The sequence below is a fragment of the Tympanuchus pallidicinctus genome, unplaced genomic scaffold, assembly GCF_026119805.1.
Source record: "Tympanuchus pallidicinctus isolate F22 unplaced genomic scaffold, pur_lepc_1.0 scaffold6, whole genome shotgun sequence".
Taxonomy (NCBI): Eukaryota; Metazoa; Chordata; class Aves; order Galliformes; family Phasianidae; genus Tympanuchus; species Tympanuchus pallidicinctus.
Window position 1 is genome coordinate 34435783 of NW_026294780.1, and position 17012 is coordinate 34452794.

The window sequence follows — 17012 nt, forward strand, 5'->3', positions numbered from 1 at the left end:
ACGAGAAGCAGATGGAACTGAACTTGGTGAGGAATGTGAAAGAATTCAAGAAGAGGTTCTACAGGTACATAGGCAGGAAGAGACAGGCCAAGGAGAGTGTTCCCCCTCTGATGAAAGGTAATGGGGAGCTGGCTTCTTCAGACATAGAAAAAGCTGAGGTACTCAATGAGAGCTTTGCCTCAGACTTCATGGGTGATCAGATTTCCTGTGTGTGCCAGGACCATGAGCCTCTAGGTGAGGGTGTGGGGAGTGGTTTCTGTCCCACTGTAAAGATGGAACAAGTCCTAGTCCTTCTCATAAAATTGAACGTGTATACATCAGTGGGGCCAAATGACATCCATCCTAGGGCTCTGAAAGAAGCTGATGTGGTTGCCAAAATGCTCTCCATCATATTTGAAAAATCATGGCAGTCTGGTGAAGTCCCTGGTGACTGGAGAAAAGGAAACACTACTCCTATTTTTAAGAAAGGGAGAAAGGAAGGCCTGGGGAACTACAGGCTGGTAAGCCTCACCTCTATGCCTGGGAAGATCATGGAGCAGATCCTCCTAGAATCCATGTTAAGGCACACACGAAATAAAGAGATTATTCAAGACAGCCAGCATGGCTTCACCAAGGGCAGTGGCTGACCAAAGGCATCGTGCCTGGCCAATCTGGTGGCCTTCTATGATGAAGTGATGGCTTCAGTGGATGGGGGAAGGGCAGAAAATGTCATATATCTGGACTTCTGCAAAGGCTTTTACATGGTCCCTCACCACATCCTTCTCTCTACATTGGAGAGGTATGGATTTGAAGGATAGACTGTGTGATGGATTAGGAATTGGCTGGCTGGACACAGCCAAAGGGTTGTGATCAGTGATTCTGTGTCAGGGTGGATGCTCGTCACAAGTGGTGTCCTTCAGGAGTTGGTCTTGGAACCAGTGCTCTTCAGCATCTTCATCAATGACGTAGATGATGGCATCGACAGCACCCTCAGCAAGTTTGCAGATGACAGCAAGCTGAGTGGTGCAGTTGATATATTGGAAGGAAGGTAAGCCATTCAGAGGGACAGATGGAGAAGTGGGCCCATGAAAACCTAATAAGGTTCAATAAGGCCAAGTGTAGAGTGCTGGCATCTCAGGTATTTACACAAACCAGGGGAAGATCTCCTTGAGAGCAGCCCTGCGGAGAAGGACTTGGGGGTCCTGGTGGACAAAAAACTGGACATGAGCCAGCAGTGTGCATTTGCAGCCTGGAAGGCCACTGTGTTCTGGGCTGCATTAAAAAAGGGGTGGCCAGCATGGAGCAGGAGGTGATTGTCCCCCTCTACTTAGCTCTTGTGAGGCTCTGGAGTACTCCAATATTCTGGAGTATTGCGTCCAGGCCTGCAGCCCCCAGTACAGGAAGAATGAGGAGCTCTTGGAACGGGTCAAAGGAGGGCAACTAGATGATCAGAAGGCATCTCCGCTATGAGGAAAGACTGGGGGAACTGGGCTTATTTAGCTTAGAAAAGAGAAAGCTCTGGGGAGACCTCATTGTGGCCTTCCAGTACTCAAAGGGAGCTTATAAACAGGAGGGAGAATGGCTGTTTATGAGGGTGAACTGTGATAGGACAAGGGGGAATGGTTTTAAACTAAGACAGGGTAGGTTTAGTTTACAGATTAGTAGGAAGTTTTTTACACAGAGGGAAGTGACACACTATAACAGGTTGCCCAAGGTGGTTGTGGATGCCCCATCCCTGAAGGCATTCAAGGCCAGGCTGGATGTGGTTCTGCACAGCCTGGTCTAGTGGCTGGTGACCCTGCTCATAGCAAGGCGGTTGAAACCAGATGATCTTTGAGGTCCTTTTCAACCCAGGCCATTCTGTGATCCTATAATTCTATGATCGTTAATAAGGATGTTAAATAGAAGCAGCCCAAGTACCAAGCCCTATGGGACACTACTTGTGACTAGCTGTCAACTGGATTTAACTCCACTGACCACAACTCCTTGGATCCCACCATCGTGCCAGTATTTCACCCAGTGAAGCATATGCCCATCCAAATCACTGACAGCCAGCTTCTCCACAAGAATATTATGGGGGACAGTGTCAAAGGCTTTACTGAAGTCCAGGTAGACCACACTGACAGTCTTCACCTTCATCCACTAAGCGGGCCATTCTGTCATAGGTTGAAATCAGGTTTGCCTGAACAACTGGAGGGATAGAGAACACAACTTGTGCTCCCAAACCCTTTATCTATTGCCCCAAGGCTCTGAAATCCTTTTTCATAGTCTTTAGGGAAGTTCTTCCTGTATTATTGCCACCTACCTGAAACAAAAAAAGGGGATAGTAATCTGAAGGCCAAACTAGGGAAGGAAGTTTCTTCCTTACGTGTTTAACCTGGGCCCCTGGAAGGCAACAGACCTCTCTGTGTAGAGGGTCTGGTCTACATATTGGCCCTTCTGCTTCCTTCAGCAGAGAGTTACCAATGACAATGACCGTCATTTTTTCTTTGCTGGCAAGGTTTTAATGCCAAGTGAGGTCTGGTCAGACATTGATAACACCACCACTGGGGAGAACCATCATCATTGTCCAGTTGTCCCTGCAGAGCACTGTACCTGTTCCACAGGGGCAGCTGGGGAGGCAGGGGAATCTCTAGGAAGGTGTGCCTGTCTTGCCGAGCAGGGGTATTTTGCCACTTCCCCACACCCCCTGATTCTTCATCATTGTTGCTTGGAAGAGGAGAGGACAGGGGCCTCATGGCAGCAGGAACACTGCCTGCCTGCTGGTTCCTATCTATTGCCTGTTTGCAAGACGACAGAGGGTGACATGCTCCATGTGGAGCCTCAGTTGTGTGCCAAGATTTTGGGGCCGATAGGGTTTGGCACCACCAATCAATCTCCCTCTCATGCTCCTTTATGGCCCTCAGCCTCTCCACCTCCTCCTTCAGGTTAACCAGAAGGTTTAGTAAGTCCAGAGACCTGCACACTAGCATCTTGTTTCAGGACCTCAGTCTGGGTCTCTACATTCTTCTTGGCTGCAGCCTTCCTTTTGTGTGAACAGGAGACCTCTGTCTGGGTCTCCACATTTTTCCTGGCAGTAGCCTTCCACCGGGGTGCAGTCATGGCAATCCAGCAGACTCACCAGCACTATTTGGACAGCCTTGATGGGCAGTGACTGATCAGCCCTGCCCTGCTGCTGGTAGTGCTGGTACTGCCCTCGTCCCATTACCAAACCATTAGCAGGTGCCCCTGCACTTATTACTCTCTTCACAGTGATAACAACCCTCCTCACTGTGCAGTCCTGACAAAGAGGTGGCTTATGATTTCTCTGCATTTGAGTACTCTACGTGATTCACCCTGACTCCTCCTCTCTGTTCCTGGGACTTTTTCAAGGCAGGGGCATGGATGAGCCATTGCCCTGACAATGCCCACTTCATATCAGCTGCTCTTACAAGAGCTGCCGGGCTGCTCTGTTATCTCGGGGTTCCCTGAATGAATGAACCAACTGAAACCCACCTGTTCTTCACAGCCAGTTGCTGCGGTTGTGGCCGGGACAGCCAATGCAGATCAGCGACATCAGGATAGGAGGCTTTCTTGGCTCTAGTGACCATGCCATGATGTAGTTCATACAACTGAGGGATATGAAACAGAGTAAAATGACAAGGGTATGGAACAGAGCTGGCACATTTTTAAGGAAGCTTTCCTCAGGGCAAAAGAGCTCTCTATTCCCAGGTATAAGAAGTCAAGGAAGGAAGGCAAGAGACTGCCCTGGCTGAACAAGGACCTGCTGGCCAAACTGAAGAGCAAGATGAAAATGCACAACTAGTGGAAGCAGGGACAGTTACCATGGGAAGAGAGAAAAAAAGCTGCTAGCCTGTGTATGGATGAGGTCAGGAAAGACAAGGCCCAACTTGAACTAAACTTGTCAAGAGGCAGAAAAGTCCAGGAGGTCATACCCCACTAGCGGAGACACTGGCAAGCTGGTAAAAACAAAGAGAAGGCTGAGGTACTCAACAATATTTTTGCCTCAGTCTTCTCTGATAACTGCTCATCACACAGCTGAATGTTTGGTTTAGAAGAAGGGTTTTGGGGAATCAATATCCTTCCCACTGTAAGTGAAGATCAGATTCATAACCACTTGAGGAATCTGAATATCGAGAAGTCTCTGGGTCGTGATGAGATGCATCTTTGAATCTAGAGGAAATTGGCTGATGTAATTGCCAAGCCACTCTCTATGATATTTGAAATGTCACAGCAGCCAGGTGAAGTTCCTGGTGACTGGAAAAAAAGGCAACCTTGCACCCATTTTCAAAAAGGGCAAAAAGGATCACCCTGGGAAATACCGACCTGTCAGTCTTGTCTCTGTACTGGGAAAGATCATGGAGCAGATCCTCATGGATCTATGCTAAGGCATTGAAAGACAGTAAGGTAATACAGGAGAACCAGCACAGCTTCACCAAGGGCAAATCCTGCTTGACCAATCTTCTGACTTTCTATGATGCTGTAACTGCATCAATGGACAAAGGAGAAGCCACTGGTGTCATATCTCTGGACTTAAGTAAGGCTTTTGACACAGTACCCCACAAAATTCTTCTCTGCAAATAGGAAATATATGGTTTTGATGGATGGACTTTTAGATGAATGAAGAGCTGGCTGCAGGATCAAATCCAGAGAGTGGTCAATGGTTCAATGCCTAGATGGAGACTGGTGATGAATGGTGTCCCCCATTGAATGGTGTTCCCCAGTGAATTGGTTCTTGGACCAATAAATACTGTTTAATATCCTCATCAATTACATTGACAGTGGAGTCAGGTGCACCCTCACCGAATTTGCTAATGACATGAAGCTGTGGGGTGCAGTTGACATGCCCATGGAATGGGATGCCATCCAGAGGGTCCTAGGCATGTTTGAGCAGTGGGCCCAGGTGAGCCTCATGAGGTTCAACAAATCCTTGTACAAGGTCTTGTACCTGGGATGAGCCAACATCCACTGCCAATACAAGCTAGTGTAAGGATAGAGCAGCCCTGCTGTAAAGTACTCGGGGGTACTGGTGAATAGTAAGCTGCACATGAGCCATCAATGTGCCCCCCCATCCCAGAAAAACAACAGTATTCCGGGCTGCATCCAAGGAAGTGTGGCCGTCAGGGTAAGTAAGGTGATCCTGCCCCTCTACTCTGCTGGTGAGGCCTTACCTGAAGTACTGCATCCAGATGTGGAATCCTCAGCGTAGAAGAGTCATGGACCTGTTGGAGCACGCCCAGAGGAGGGCCACAAAAATGATTCAAAGGATGGAACACCTCTCCTATGAGGTCAGGCTGAGAGAGCTGGATCTGTTAAGCCTGGTAAAAGAAGGCATCAAGGTGACCAGATAGCAGCCTTTCATCATCTGAAGAGCAGTTACAGGAAAGAAGGGGACAGATTCTTTAGCAGGGTCTGTGGTGATTGGACAAGGGGAAACTTTCAAACTTAAAGAGAGTAGATTAAGGTAGGATATAAGAAAAAAGATGAAGGTTGTGAGGCACTGTAACAGCTTGCCCAGAGACGTGGTGGATGTCCCTGAATACATCTAGGATCAGGCTCTGAGTAATCTGATGTAGCTGTGCATGTACCTGTTCATTGCAAAGCAGTTGGATTAGATGATCCTTAAAGGTCTTTTCAAAATCTAAGGTTTCTATGATTCTGTGATATCTTTACTAATTGTACTAGTGATGGCATGTTGATCTGTTACGAGGCAAGGAATTCTGAGAATGAGAATGCAAGATCTCATTGCATTACATTGCTCATTTATTTGGCAAGAATAATTTTGTTTTATTGCTTTATGATTATTCTTAATGACTTGTAAATTTTCCATAGTATATTTTGAAAAAGTAAGTAAGTGTTAATAAAACAACAAAACCATACAACATTTTGCCATGAAATCTTTAGTACAAAGATAGTTCATTTTGGAAGTAAATTTATATATTGCAGCTTTGTGAAACACTACATATATCTTTTTATTGTTAGCAATGTTACTTTTTTTTTTTTTTTCTTTTCTTCTTTTGATGTGTTATGTTTCATAGCAGGGTATTTCTGTTTGGCAAAATTATTCCTTTGTCATGTCTTGGCTACTGCAAACAGAATCAAATAGGATATCTTTGCAGGGGAAACCAGAAAGGAGTGGATAGAAAAACATCTATCCAAAGCAAAATTTCCATAGAAGTTTTTTCCTCCTCAGTGTCACAAATGTTTGTGGATTTGTATATAAATTCAAGTAATCAATAGCTTGTGGAATAGCAGTCAAAATAAGGCAAGAGCTTGATAGTGGTTGCTTAGCAATTTGGTAAATACAACACATTTCTTTATCTAATTAGTAAAAAAGCACTATGGATATGTTTTTAATCTCTGGGGAAATTAGTTTGCTTGTTTGCTTGCTTATTTGTTGCTTTTTGTTTGTTTGTTTGTTTTAAAAGGCAACTGGAATTATTCAGGATACTTACCTCTTAGTTCGTATCACCCATGTTTAGAGATGTAATTAACTTATATGAGTTAAGAGTCCAGTTGCCTTAGGTGTCTGTTCAGTAGCTTGTATTCACAGTTAAATCTTCCACTTCAACACTTTGTTCTGAATTAGATTAACCTTAGTGAAGTTGAGAAATGTAATGTCTCTCATCCAGATAAAGTGCGAAAAAAACATCCAAGCCGGTCTATATCCTTTACAGAATAGACAGCTGAAACAGTAACGTCTTCCGCCTTTAAAAGAATGCACAAAGGGCTTGCATTAAGAGTTATTTGTTGCTTTCCAGTGTGTTGCTAAAAAGAGAGGTTTGCTATGATCTAGTGACAAACCCAAACATACAGGAGTATCTGTATTTAAAGCCCTGTATGCGAGAAAGAAATATCAAATTGCTAAGAAAAAAAAAACAGAAGGAAGAAATATACAAGAAAGACAGTCACAGAAGTATTGTTTTCAGGGTCATTTTAACACAGAGCATTTGGAACTAAATGTCAAAACTATATGTGAAAAAGCTACAAATTATGACAAAGGAAAACAGAAAGAGCAGTGGCATTTTCTTTTCTCAAATATGCTAGCCTTTTGTGCCTCCATAGAAAAAGAAAATTTTGTACATTCTTTCAATGTTAACTTCGCAGCAGTGCATTTGCTAGATCAATGACTTTATCTCATGCTGGCTAATCATTTACATTTAAATTTGACTTGAAGGTAAGCTGGAGGTGGAGCTGTTATTATTTTTTTCCTTTATTTCATAGCATAACAATCATGACTACAGAACTCAAAAAATGTCTCACTATCTGACCAAAAGTTAGTGCTCCCTTTTGTCACAAGGACACTGAGAAGAAGGCATTTGCAGGTCAAGCGGTTTTAATTTGATATACAGCTTCATAGTAGATGTGTCCAGCATATTTTTTAGCATAAAAGGAAGATGTAAAATAATAATGATTAATGACTGCTCTCTTTCCTTGCTTTGTATATATTAAACTGGAAAGAAGCACTTTTTTTTCTTTTTCTTTTTTTTTTTTTTTTTTGGGGGGGGGGGGAGGGAAAGGGTGGGGGGAAGGAAAGAAAAAAAGAAAAAAAATATAAGAAGATATAGGACTACCACTATATGCTTGGCACATGGAGATATGTTCACTAAGATTCAAACCTTTGTGGGAACTGCTGAATCACGGACTGAACCTCTGACTGATAACCTGAGGCGAGCAATGAGTCAGCCCTGGGAGAACAGGTGTGCTGCCGGAAGGAGTGGAGCTTGGCTCCACCTCTCCTAGACCCCATTTAAGAGCTGACTAGAAGTGGGGAAGGACCTCTTTCTGGAGATCCCTCCTTTTGGAGTTTTCCAGTGAGCCCAGGATAAGGTTAAGCCCTTTATCTATTCTTTTTTGCTGTAATGACCTTACTTACTTTCTTGTGTATTTCTTAATTATAACACATGTATAGTCATTGATTATACACTTGGCGAGCCAGGAAAGCCAAATATACTAAAACATACATCACGTCCTTTCTATGGAATTTCTATAAAGGGGTCAGGGGAGAGAATGCTAACTCCCCTAGATAAAATAATTCCAGGGCAGATCCCAGAACTTCTGGGATCTCCCTGTTATGAACTGCATGTTATGGGAAGTATCTCCCCATATTGCATGGCAGATAACTTTCAGGGGCTTAGCAAATATATACTTATCATGAAAGAAAGACAGCTGCCAACACACTGGCATGGCCACTAGTAAATGCTTTAAATTATGCTGAAATGAGGAATAATACTTCAGAAAATGAAAACCAACTTTTGAAAGATTGTATTGAAAAGTTAGAGCAAGAACTTGGCATATTAATGGGGAAGAAACCAATTCTGCATCTTCCAATTGGTCAAGTTTGTAACATTTCAATAGACAATGACCAGACTCCTGAATCAACAGATTTTGTTGATCAGGAAAATAAAAAATCTAAATTAGATCTCAAATGTGCAATTTTGACAGGTTTGCTAGAAGTCCGTCCTGTTATAACTCAGAAAACAAAAAAAGTACAGGACAGACTGGCAGAGGTGCTGCCTGATCAGTGGCTCCCTGCCCAGACTCATTTGCACGCAAGAGCCCAGCCATACAAGGCAATGGAATTGATGGATTCAGTACAATGATTTCAGCAGAAACCTAGAGAAAGTGTGCCAGCTTGGTTATTGAGACTGTGGGATTCTGGGGAAGAAAGTGTTTTGGTAAACAGTCCGGAAATAGCCAAGTTAGCCACTATGACTGTCCATCCTGCCCTCAGGCAGAGATTATATGTAAATAATCAATATCTTAATGAAAACCATTCTATAATAGAATGGTTAATGGCAGCCTGCCATATGGTATGGCTGAATAAATCTGATATACCTCTCCATACAGGGATGTGGTCCTCCACTGAGGACCTTCAAAATCATATCCGTGAACTAGGTGTAAGGGAAGCAATTTATGAAGACACATTTGATGGCCCGAATATGGTCAAATTCTCAGTGGGAGTGAGAGACTTAATTCTACAGCAAGCCCCCTCTCGTTTGTGTGGTACTTTGATCTCTGTATTAAATCCCCTGGTGGCCTCAGAAGCTGTAGTTCAGCAGGCTGCCCAGTTAGTGGCAAACCTAGGAGAAACAGAATGCCTGTGAACTAGGTGCAATATTCGGACTTTAGAAGAAGCTGAGGTCCTGCTGGTGATTAAAACCAAGATGCTCGCTATGTGAGCTCCTCAATCAGGACCCATAAGGGTTTCCCAAAAAAAGATGTTTACTGATTTAATTCAGGCTGGGGTCCAATTTGCTAAGATTTACCGCCAGCCTAATTATGTCCTTCTCCAGCTTTGGAGACAACGAAAGGACAATCACAAATTTCAGAACTATCCTAAGAAACCAAGGGTAAGGCTTATAGAGAAAATGCCAACAATGACAGTTGTTGTTGCACACAGTATGGGAAATAAACAAGAAGAGTTGGAGATCTGTGTGTGGTCACATTGCTATGATCTCATTGCAATCACGGAGACATGGTGGGACAGCTCACATGACTGGAATGTTGTCATGGAGGGCTATGTGCTTTTTAGGAAAGATCAGCCAGTGAGGCAGGGTGGTGGAGTTGCTCTTTATGTGAGACAGCAGCTAGAATGTATTGAACTCCACCTGGGGGACAGTGGTGTAGCAGTGGAGTGCTTATGGGTGAGAACCAAGGGGCAGGCTGGTAAAGCGGATACTGTTGTGGGTGTGTACTACAGGCCCCCTGATCAGGAGGAGGAGTTTGATGAGGGCTTCCATAAGCAACTGGAAGTAGCATCACGATCCCAGGCACTGGTGCTTGTGGGGGACTTCAATTATCGTTGGATAATCAACATGGCCAGGCGCACACAGTCCAGACAGTTCCTGAATTGTGTTGAAGACAACTTTCTGATGCAGGTGGTGGAGGGGGAACTGACAAGGGGAAAGGTGTTGCTGGACCTTATTCTCACTAATAAGGATGGGCTTGTCAAGGAAGTAAAGGTGGGGACAGCTTGGGTTGTAGTGACCATGAGATGGTGGAATTCAAGATCTTGAGTGGATGAAGCAAAGCGAAAAGTAGGATTGCTACCCTGGACTTTAGGAGAGCCAACTTTGATCTCTTCCAGGACCTACTTGGAGCTCTTGCATGGGCTTGGGTATTAGAAGGTAAGGGGGCCTGTGAGAGCTGGTCGGCATTTAAACAGCTCTTCTTCCAAGCTCAGGATCAGTGTGTCCCTGTGAGGAAGAAATCGGGAAAGGGTGACAGGAGACCTGTGTGAATGAGCAAGGAGTTCGTGCACAAACTCAAAGGGAAGAAGAATGTCCACAAAATGTGGAAAAAGGATCTGATCACTTGGGAAGAATATAGCAATGTTGTCAGGGACTGCAGGGATGTGACAAGGAAGGGTGAAGCCCATCTGGAATTGAATCTGGGAAAAGGGATAAAGGATAATAAAAAAGGTTTTTTTAAGTATGTTAACAGTAAAGGGAAGACTAGGGAAAATGTGACTCCCCTACTAAGTGAGGGGGGTGTTCTGATAATGGGGGATGCCAAGAAGGCAGAGATCCTGAATGCCTTCTTTGCTTCTATCTTCAGTGAAAAATCTCTCCCTCAGGAATCCCAGACCCTGGAAATCCCGGAAAGGTTAGTGAGAAGATCTGGGGAATGTAAGACTTCCCTTTAGTCAGAGAAGAGGCTGTCTGAGAGCGCCTAGGCAAAACCAGTGTTCATAAATCCATGGGACCTGATCCATGGGTGCAGAGGGAGCTGGCAGAGGTGATTTCTGAACCGCTCTTTGTCATCTTTGAGAGGTCTTGGAGAATGGGGGAGGTGCCTGAAGACTGGAGGTTAGCCAATGTCACTCCGGTCTTCAAAAAGGACAAGAAGGAAGATCCAGGTAATTATAGGCCAGTCAACCTCACCTCTGTCCCTGGAAAGGTGATGGAACAGCTGGTGCTGGATGTCATCTCCAGACAACTGGAAGAAAAGGAGGTTATCAGGAGTAGTCAGCACGGGTTCATCAGAGGGAGATCATGCTTGACCAACCTGGTAGCCTTCTATGATGTTGTCACTGGCTGGGTGGATGGGGGAAGAGCAGTGGATATAGTCTACCTTGATTTCAGCAAGGTGTTTGATACCGTCTCCCATGACATCCTTATAACAAAACTGAGGAAGTGTGGGATAGATGAGTGGACAGTGAGGTGGATTGAGAACTGGCTGACTGGCAGAGCGCAGAGGATCATCGTTGGTGGTGCAGAGTCTGGTTGGAGACCTGTAACTAGCAGTATTCCTCAGGGGTCGGTGCTGGGTCTGGTCTTGTTCAACATCTTCATCAGTGATCTTGATGAGGGGATAGTGGCCACCATCAGCAAGTTTGCTGATGACACGAAGCTGGGAGGATTGGCTGACACACCTGAAGGCTGTGCTGCCATTCAGCAAGACCTGGACAGGCTGTATAGCTGCGCAGTAAGAAACTGGATGAAGTTTAACAAAAGCAAGTGTAGAGTCCTGCATCTGGGAAGGAATGATTGCACGCACTGGTACAGGTTAGGGGATAACCAGCTGGAGAGGAGCTCTGCAGAGAGGCACCTGGGTGTCCTGGTGGACGACAGGTTGGCCATGAGCCAGCAGTGTGCCCTTGTGGCCAAAAAGGCCAGTGGCATTCTGGGGTGCATTAAAAAGCTAGCAAGTTGAGGGAGGTGATCCTCCCAGTCTGCCCTGGTAAGGCCTCATCTGGAGTACTGTGTCCAGTTCTGGGCTCCCCAGTACAAAAAAGACAGTGATCTCTTGGAAAGAGTCCAGCGGAGGGCCACGAAGATGGTGAAGGGCCTGGAGCATCTCTCCTATGAAGAAAGGCTACGTGAACTGGGTCTATTTAGCCTTGAGAAAAGACGACTGAGAGGGGATCTGATCTAGGTCTACAAATATCTAAGGTGTGGGGGGCAGAGTGGCGAGGCCAGAGTTTTTTTCAGCAGTGTGTGGAGACGGGAGAAGGGGAAAAGGCTGGAAACTGCAGCATAGGAAGTTCCGCACAAATGTGCACAAGAACTTCTTCACGGTGTGGGTGACGGAGCACTGGAACAGGCTTCCCAGGCAGTTTGTGGAATCTCTTTTTCTGGGGATATTCAAGACTTGCCTGGACACCTACTTGTGTGACCCGGTGTAGGGAACCTGCTTTGGCAGGGGGTTGGACTCGATGATTTCTGGAGGTCCCTTCCAACCCCTTTGATTCTGTGATTTTGTAATTCTGTGACATGGAACCTAGAAGATTTCATTGTTCCTAGTAGAATATTGCCCCAGTCCAGGAATACATCTTGGGCATAGATATTCTATGGGGTCTGGCTCTCCCGACAACTGTGGGAGAGTTCAGACTTCGACAGAGATGTATTAGTATCTGGGAGGTGCAGGCTACATTAAGAAACCATGAGAAACGTGGGCCTATTTGCCTGCTGAAACTGCGCCAGGTTACTAATGTAAGACAGTATAGATTCCTAGGTGGGAAAGGATGAAATATCGAGAATGGTGCAGGAATTAGAAAAAGTGGACATTATAAGACCTGCACACAGCCCATATAGTTCCCCCATCTGCCAGTGTGAAAGTCGGATGACACATGGAGAATAACAGTGAATTACAGACAGTTAAATAAGGTCACGCTGCCTATTGATGCGGCCATACCCAATATTGCCTCCCTGACATACACATCAAGTAGGGAGATGAAACCTATCTTTTTGCTCTAGATTTAGCAAATGTGTTCTTCAGTATCCGGATTGCTGAGGAATCGCAAGATCAGTTTGCGTTTACTTGGGGAGGCAGGCAGTGGACCTTTCACATCCTGCCACAGGAGTACGTGCATTCACCAATGCACATGTCATAATCTAGCGGCCCATGACCTGGCTAATTGGAAAAAACCTGATGATGTTAACTTATGTCATTACCTTCACAGAATCACAGAATGGCCAGGGTTGGAAGGGACCTCAAGGATCATGAAGCTCCAACCCCCCTGCCACATGCAGGGCCACCAACCTCCACATTTAATGCTAAACCAGGTTGCCCAGGGCCCCATCCAACCTGTCCTTAAACATCTCCAAGGACAGGGCATCACAACCTCTCTGGGCAGCCTGTTCCAGCACCTCACCACTCTCTGGGTAAAGAATTTCCCCCTGATGTCCGACCTAAATCTCCCCTCCCTCAACTTATAACCATTTCCCCTTGTCCTGCCAATATCTACCCTCTCAAAGAGTTGATTCCTCTTCTGTTTGTAATCTCCCTTTAGGTACTGAAAGGCTGCAATGAGGTCACCCCGCAGTCTTCTTTTCTCCAGGCTGAACAAGCCCAGCTCCCTCAGCCTGTCTTTGTAGAGGAGGTGCTCCAGTCCCCTGATCATCCTAGTAGCCCTCCTCTGGACCCTCTCCCACACCTCTCTGTCTTTCTTGTACTGGAGGCTCCAGTCTTGGACACAGTACTCCAGATGGAGCCTCACAAGAGCAGAGTAGGGGGGACAATCACCTCCCTGTCCCTGCTGGCCACCCCTCTTCTGATGGACCCCAGGATACCATTTGCTCTCCAAACCACTGGACTGGACTGGATGATCTTGAAGACTTTTCCAGTTTTGGTGATTCTATGATTCTATGAATTTATGATTCTGTTTAAGTGCCAAATGATAAAATTATGAATATTATGTTGTGTGCAAATAAAAAATGAGTCTTGTGTCAGCATAGTGCATATACTTCAGTGCATTTTGCTAAGCTCTTTGAAACAGACCAAGTAAACAATAAAATGTATGGATAAGTGCTCTGACTACTCTAAGTGCTCATACTATTGCAGGAAGGAAGCAGTTCCTTTTGTTTCTTAAGATGAACCTAACACAAGAAATTATGTTTTTTAGTTTAATCACATTTCCTGAATTTGGAGCCTTTACGTTGATATAAAACTTGAAGGAAAATGATGACTACAATGAGGGAAAACAAACGAACAAAAACATTATTTTGAAAAAGTGTGTAGACTTGAGGGGAAATAATGTAAGAAAAAGGTTACAGATTATTTGTGACTGAAAGTGAAATAGCAATGCAGGCAAAACATAGTATCAATACTTTTCAATATTTTTACAATTTGAAATAAAGGGCAGTATTGGTTTTGGTGTGTGTGTGTTTGTGTATGTGTGTTTATATATATATATATATACACACACATGCACTGATATAGATATATATATATCAGGATACATTTCTAGTTTTGTTTAGCATAGCATGTCTGGATGTATGCTATCTGATAATTCACACCTCTATCCCTGATATACAAAATCTAATCCTTCTTGTAGTTTTAGTTGTATATTACTAATATTGTTTCAACCATATAGTCATATTTTGGGTGCTTTCATTAAGTACAGTTATTGCCAGTATCTGATCAAATTATACAATGTAATAAAAAAAAAAAAAAAAAAAAAAACAACAAAAAAAATTAGACCGTTACATAATTATAGAAAAAATACAACATATAATTGTAGCATTATCTGTGTGTGTGGTGTATATAATACAAACACACATGTACACAGAATGCTTTAAAAAGTATGCCATGTTTAATATTTTCCTACCACACTGTCTTGTCAATTTATGCCCTCAATTAAATACTTTCCTTTTTCTATCTAAATAACGCTTATTGACCTTTTTGCTTTTGCTAGCAATAAAATGCATTTTTGCGTAAATTACTATGAAAAATGATCAGAGAGAAGTGCATAATCTTTCTCCATGCCACTCTTCCCACCCCCCCCCCAAAAAAAAAAAAAAAAAAAAAAAAAAATCAACCCCTCTCCCGCCCAAAAATTTGAAAGAAATTATATATTTCCTGGCAGCTAGTAAGACTCTTTATTGCCAGTATGTAAGAAATAACGAAATGCCTTCCTATTTCTGTAATTCAAATTCATGATAATAAATTTAGGGTAGAACATGGTGTAATTTATTGTGAATATTAAATGGAATGGAAGTTTCATGGGATGTAAATAAAACTGAGATACTGGTAATTTGCTTAGAGAAATGAATACTATTAGTAGTGGGTGGCATTTCTTATGTATATATTCTTATACCTCGCCACATTGACAAGAGTCAACAATTGGCTTTCTCCCTTTCTGAATAAATGTCTGAAATTCTGTAAACCTGCAGAGCAAGATATTGTAAAATTGTGCAATGAACTGTGTAAAAGTTGTCATATTAATTTGTTTCTGAGATTTTGTCTTTAAAAAACTGTTTGGAAACAAATAAACATAATCTTCTCTTGAAAAGACTTCCTGGCTAATCACAGCACAAATGAAATGAGTGCTCAAAGGGAGCCCTTTTATTTTAATTTTTCACATATTAATTGGAGGAAAGAAGGCCATTGCGAGAAAAAAGAAAGAACAGTTCCAGTGAGCCATAGAACTTTAAAGAAATATCCATATCAGACTAGGCAACTACTCCTATTTAAAGTGCCAAAAATGAGCAACAAAGTTCATGAACTGATTTTATTAAGAAATAAGAAAGCAGGCAAACAAATACCTGTTGTGAGCAACATGGATATCTCAATGGCTAAAACATTTTAACAACTGAGACTGTGGTTGTAGGTCCATAATGGGGTCTAGTAAAATGTGTACATTCAGTATGGCATAATGAATATTCACTTTCTTAAAAGAAATTCAGGATGAAACATGCATGCTATATGCATACTTCTCAGCTGTCCAGCTGAGATACAATGTCTTGTGATTTTAACTACCCTTCTACAAATACGCACTCTTCGTAAGGCGTGTCATGTCTTCAATTCTGTTCCATTAAAAAGCTTTTCTTCTGAGGCCTGTATAGTCTTCACTACAATTTCAATCAAAATTGCCAACTCTGAAGAAAATAATGAATAAATATCTACATTAATTTGTATATACTGAGCCTTTGGATCTGCAGGTTAAACCCATTGGAAACCTGTACTAAGATATGCACAAGGGTGAAAATGCAGCCTGATGCAGGAGAATATATGAACATGGTTTAGAATTAGGGATTCTTTCCTGGGACCAAAGATGTATTTGTAATGAGTCTGATGGAATTCACTGGTAATTAAAAGAGATATTGAAATCAAGGACTGAATTACAAGCAGGTGAGAACTGTCATTCAACTGACATAAATATGTGGTTCTGTGTAAAAAATATATGCTGATAGGATCATTTATGTTAAGTGGAAACAACAGCACAAGTGATACTGCATAAGACCTCACTGTAATTTATAAGTTGAACAAACTGAATGTCTTCCTTATAGAATCTTGCTTTTTAGACACGAAATTGAAATAAAATTTTGATAGTGTGTTAGAAAAAAAAGTCATATTTCTATTGCAAAATGGGATTATTGATGGGATAATTGATAGTTGATATTCTGTTTAGCCAGCAATACACGCAAAGATTTCAGAAAAAATCAAATATGTTTGGATTTTCTCTTTTACAACAGAAATGTGACAGCAGGTTTTTGTACCAGACAAGTGTATGCAGCATCTTCTTGGGCAAGCAGTTAGGAGGGAATTGCAATAATCTAATCTTGAAATAACAAAAACATGAATGACATTGCTGCAACACTGCAGAAGTTCTTTAAGTAGCAGGAAAATAATATACCCTGACATTTTTATGTTTTTGAAAATATGAGAGCAATGCTATCATCTGAAATAGTTTCCCAATTCTTTACTGTTGAAATAAAAAAATGTAGTTTCATTAAAGTAACTAGAAGTTTGAAAGTAGTGTAAAGATGTGTATGTCTAATATCTATATATTAGACTGAGAACATGATAATGAAGAAAAAAAGAAAAATTAGTTATCTACTCACTATTTCATCAATATCCATATCTATAATTCCACACTACTGCTATAGCTAGGTCAGGAAGATATATATATATATATATATATACACACACATATATTTAAATAAAATAGCATACAAAACATTGTATATTCATATATAACACACATACAAGACCAAAATAGTAACTTTGAATTCTACTTTGCTATTTAAATATGGCAGTCTAACAATGTGTCTTCCAGGAGTGCATGGAATTCCTGATACTCTTGA